Source organism: Elephantulus edwardii, unplaced genomic scaffold (assembly GCF_000299155.1).
Source record: "Elephantulus edwardii isolate Elephantulus edwardi_28Jun2011 unplaced genomic scaffold, EleEdw1.0 scaffold00062, whole genome shotgun sequence".
NCBI classification, from domain to species: Eukaryota; Metazoa; Chordata; class Mammalia; order Macroscelidea; family Macroscelididae; genus Elephantulus; species Elephantulus edwardii.
This window is the reverse complement of record NW_006399812.1, coordinates 15,928,047-15,933,411: the sequence shown is the minus strand read 5'-3', so window position 1 is coordinate 15,933,411 and position 5,365 is coordinate 15,928,047. Positions and strand designations below refer to the sequence as shown.

Genomic DNA, 5,365 nt, shown 5'->3' with positions numbered 1-5,365 from the left:
TATGGGGTTGCTATGAGTCATACTCCACTCGATGACACTTAACAACAACAACTCTCTGTAAGATAGGGAGCTCTGAAGAAGGAAGAAGAGGGAAAAGGAGAGGAAGGAGGAGAGAGGTGGTGGCGACGCCATGGCGGAGGAGCAGGAGCAGGAGGAGGATGGAGAGGAGAAGCCTCCTGAGTGGCATGGTGCTCCTGCTCCTCCAGGCGCTGCCCAGCCCCCTGTCAGCCAGGGTTGAGCCCCCGCAGAATAAGGAAACCTGTGTGGGTACCAACAATCAAAGCTATACCTGTGACACGGGACACTGCTGTGGACAGTCTCAATGCTGCAGCTACTACTATGAACTCTGGTGGTTCCGGCTGGTGTGTACCATCATCATCATCCTGAGCTGCTGTTGCGTCTGCCACCACCGCCGAGCCAAGCACCGCCTTCAGGCCCAGCAGCGACAACATGAAATCAACCTGATCGCCTACCGGGAAGCCCACAATTACTCAGCGCTGCCATTTTATTTCAGGTTTTTGCCAAACTATTTACTACCTCCTTATGAGGGAGTGGTGAACAGACCTCCAACTCCTCCCCCACCATACAGTGCCTTCCAGCTCCAGCAGCAGCAGCTGCCTTCACAGTGTGGCCTCGCGGGCACCAGCCCCCCCCCCCGGGCCCCCCAGGGTGCACAGAGCAGCCCCTTGTCTGGGCCCAGCAGAAGCAGCATGAGACCCCCGAGCATCGCTGACCCTGAGCCCTCCGACGTGCCAGCTGACCCGGCAGCCACCAAAGTCCTGGGAATGGAGCCCAGTGGCTCCGCGGCCGGCCTTGGGGAGCTCAAGCCGGGGTCTCCCCTGCACAAGGACTCTGAATGTAAGGAGGAACTGCTGAGAGAGCACAGCTCCGAGCAGAGCGGTGCCCTCCCCGATAGTAAAGACAAGACGCCCCGGGCGGCACCGCCGCTTCACAGGGGACTCTGGCATCGAGGTGTGTGTGTGCAACCGGGGCCACGATGAGGACCTCAAAGAATTCAACACGCTCATCGACGACGGAGCCCTGGACTTCTGCGACAGCTGCCACATGCAGCCCGCTGGTGACGAGGAGGAAGGGCTGTACCGACCCTCTGAGGAGCAGGCCCGAGAGCCGGGGCACCCCCACCTGCCACGGCGCCCCGCCTGCCTCCTGCTGAACACCATCAATGAGCAGGACTCTCCGAACTCCCAGAGCAGCAGCACCCCCAGCTAGAGCAGGCCCCGCCTGCACCTGAGAACTCAGCAAAGCAACCAGGGTAGGGGAGAACCACGAGAGAAGCACTAAACGCCTTCCGGAGAAAGTGGTGTAGCCACTTTGTTTATCCACCGCGCCCCGTCCCCCTTTTCCCTTCCTCTTTTCCAACACTTCCAGGTACAATTTGGGGTATGGATGCCACTTCCCCTCAAAAGCACAGTGTTGTGGTGAGCTGAAAAGTTGCTTCTGTGACATTCTTCACACCCTGCTCCCACACTTCTCCCCATCCCTCCTTCCGAATCTTAGCTCACCAACCTGTTTGGGTCAAAGACAATGTATGTTTTACTCGCCCCGAAGGAAAGGGGCTGAGACTGTGCCCGGAGATGTTTCCTGGAGTTGGAGTGGGTTTATTCTCTCGTTTTAGTGTAAGAGAACCCTGTTATGTCTCCGTTCGAGAGGAGACAGGTCTCAGCACCCACAGAGGCCCAGGGATGGTCACCCCTGGCTGCTGGTGTTTATAGGGCTAAGAACTGATTCATTCTTTGAGAAGTTGAGAGCTCACAAGCACTTGTAGGTTTGTAGGGGGCTCGCTGGGCTCTCAGATGCCAGGTACCAGGTTGAGGCACCGCCACGTGTCCCCCACGGGCCCTCCCAGCAGAATCTGGCTGGCTGCGGACTGGTTCAGGCATGGAGGGTTACACTGCCTTCTCTTTGTGAGTTGTTGTTTTGGGGGGGTTGGGGTTGTTGTTTTTTTTCTTTGAAAGCAGACAACAAAAACGAGCTAAAATCAAAATCCTTTCCAGTGGACAGGCAAGAATTCTGTCCTGGAAAAGGGAAATTTGGACTCTTTCCCAAGTTGCCTTCAAAGAGCCTGGCTCAGTTGGGTCACAAGCAGCTGTTTTGTGTGAAGTCCAGGATGGGGCTATCTTGGGAGCTGCAGTGAGTGAACGGGAGACCCCAAGTCTTGGCAGTGGATGGAGTGCCCCCTCCATCCCAAACACACCGCAGCAGGCCTTCACTCTCACTGCTGGTGAACAGACAGACTGAGGTTGCTGTGAGCAGCCCTCTCACAGTATTTTCTCTATGGTTTTGAATGTGTAAGGCTTTTTTTTGTTTGTTGGGGTGGTTTGGTTTTGTTTTGTGGCTTTTCCCCCTCCTTTTTAAAAAACTGACCACTTAGGATAAATAACCTTTGTTATCTCTGGGTTTTATGTGCCTCCCCTCCCCTCACATATTTTAATGAAGTGACTGATTTTTCTGTCACTTTTTCAAGAGTCTAAGAGGCCCAGGTAGGAGGGTGACAGTGGCCATTCTCAAGGACCACAGGGTTCTCATTACTGTAGTTTAGCCTCAGATAACCAGTGAGCTTTGATAGGAATAATCTGAATGGAGAGTGCAAACAGCCAAAACTAACATTCCCCGCCCAGCGCTGTTGATAGGAAGAGCCTGATTCTTCCCCCACTCTTGAACAGTGATACTCTAGACATTGACATAATGGTAAGAAAGGAAAAACAAAAACATATGTATATGTATATGTATATGTATATGTATATGTATATGTTTAAAAAAATGGGCAAATCCAAGGCTGTGAGGCCAACAAGTGTCCACGTTTGGATTCCGCAAAACCAAAATCCATGTTGAACAAAGTGAAGTCCGAATACAGTGACCTTTTGGATTAAAAAAAAAAAGATAGGGAGCTCTGGTCCACAGAGAGTTGCAAAAGTGGCATCTCTGCTGGTTTGAATCATCAGCCACTCTGAGGGAGAAAGGTGGGAAAGCTCTTCCCATGTGACTTACAAGCCTCAGAAAACCCACTGGAGGGTCAGCTTCGAGTCGGCTCCGACCAGATGGCAGTGACTGAGTGAGTAGGTGATATGTTAGATACTCCCCAGACATCACTTTGTTATTGTGTACCATCGGGCTGGAGGAACTGATTCACAGTTGATCCTCCAGCAGGTTTTCAGAGGCACAGCAGGAGACTGGCCATTTTTCTCTCATGGAGGAGCTAGTGGATTTGAACCACACGCCTTCAAGTTGGCAGCACAACTCCTTACCACTAAGCTACCAGAGCTCCCTTCAACTTTGTTGGTAGGTACTATTGCTGACCCCATTTTACAGATAATAAGGATCTTGGCTGAAAACAGGGATTACCAGAGGAATGTCTATCTGTGCTTCATTGATTATGCAAAGGCATTTGACTGTGTGGACCATAGCAAACTGTGGCTGACTCTGAGAAGAATGAGAATACCAGAACACTTGATTGTGCTAATGCGAAACATATACTTGGACCAGGACGCAGTCATCAGAACAGAGCAAGGAAATACTGCATAGTTCAAAATTGGGGAAGGGTGTATGCCACAGATGTGTCCTATCTCCATACCTTTTCAACCTGTATGCAGAACAGATCATACGGGAGGCTGGGCTCTATGAAGAGAAATGCAGCATCAGGATTGGTGGAAGATCTATCAACAATCTGCGTTATGCAGATGACACAACCCTGCTTGATGAAACAGGAGGACCTGAAGTGATTGCTGCAGAGGGTCAAGGACTGCAGCCTTCAGTATAGATTGAGGCTCAATGTCAAGAAGACAAAGATTCTCACCACTGGACCAACTGGCAGCATCAGGATGGATGGTGAAGAGATTGAGATTGTTCACAGCTTTAGTTTGCTTGGCTCCACAGTCAACTCTCTTGGCACCAGCAGCCAGGAAATTAAAAGACATATTGCGATGGGAAAGTCTGCTGTTAGGGACCTCTCTAAAATACTGAAGAGCAACGGTGTCTCTCTGGAGACTAAGGTGGGTCTGATACAGGCCATGGTCTTTGCAATCACTTGTTATATGTCAGAGAGTTGGCAATGACTAGGGAGGATAGAAGGAGAATTGATGCCTTTTAGTTGTGGTGCTGGAGAAGAGTATTGAAAGGACTGCTAAGAAAACAGATTCTCCCCAGAGAGGGCTAAATCAGGCTGTTCCTTGGAGGAAAGGTTTCTGAGGCTTCGTCTGACATACATTGGTCATGTTGTAAGGAGAGACCAGTCCTTGGAGAAGGACATCATGCTTGGGAGGGTGGAGGGCAGGTGCAGGAGGGGAAGGCCCTCTAGGAGATGGGTTGGTTCAGTGACTGGGTTAATCGGGATAAGTGTGTCGGAGAAAATGAGATTGGCACAGGACAGAGCAGAGTTTAGGGCTGTTGTACATAGGGTGGCTATGAGTCGCAAGTGACTCGATGGCACATAACAAGGCAAAGGCTAACAGAAAGTAGGTGATTTGTCCAAAACCACGCAAGAGTGAGACAGTACTGGGTCTTCTACCACCATGTCACTTGGCCTTCCCACTTCCACGGTAAGTCTTAGGAGGACACATTGAAGAGGGTCAGCAGCAACCAGCACCGCCCTCTTCCGATCCCTTCGAAATCAGCAAACCAGCTTACACTACCCTTAACTCCTCACATGAAACACCTACCATCCTCGGAGAAGGAGCGTTTCCGTGGTGACTAAGATCTGCAGTCAGCCTCTCACCACTGCATGGGCAGCTGTGGCTCTTAGGGCGACATGGAAGCCTCTGGTCTAGGCCTGACCACTCCCAGTTCAGCCCTCCGGAGTCTCCACTCTTCTGCCTGAGGCTTTTAAACCCGAGTTGGTCCACAGCCACCTCCCCCTGGCTCAGCGCCCCAGCTCAGCAGTGCTGCAGCCCACGCAATTGTAGCCTGACCCCGCCTCTCTCTCCTCCAGCCCCTGTGAGTCAGCCTCGACTCTGGGTGTAGCGCATCTTCTGTTGGCTTCAAGTCCAGCTGGCCCTAAGTGATGACGCTCAGACACCCCTGCCCAGATCCCACCCTGAGGGGTCCCCTGCTTTGGCCAGAGAGACCTACAGGGAGAAGAAGGTACCCAGATTGAGGGGAGAGTGAGGTGCCAGCTGTAGGCTGGCTGGGAAGAGAGACTGTGAGGCTAGGAGATGAGGGCAGGGTCAGGGAAGGCCAAGGTCTGAGAGAGGTGGTAGAAAAAGCCATAGAATTGGAGGAAGTGGCTGGAGAGTCTGAGGTGGAACAGGGTTGGGGTGTGGCCACAGGCTGGGTGGCTCCAATGGGAGAAAGGAGACACTGTGTGTGTGTGTGTGTGTGTGTGTGTGTGTGTGTGTGTGTGTGTGTGTGT

At 52.0% G+C, this 5,365-nt stretch overlaps 1 protein-coding gene and 1 pseudogene across 1 annotated transcript in view; one reads left to right on the top strand and one right to left on the bottom strand.

The window, feature by feature from the left end:
- The window catches only part of CHST8 (carbohydrate (N-acetylgalactosamine 4-0) sulfotransferase 8), a gene marked incomplete at its 5' end in the record, with an annotated part of 114,022 nt that overhangs the window by 46,774 nt on the left and 61,883 nt on the right, over positions 1–5,365 (bottom strand). The window lies entirely within an intron of this gene.
- Positions 159–1,230, top strand: LOC102851538 (annotated as a pseudogene).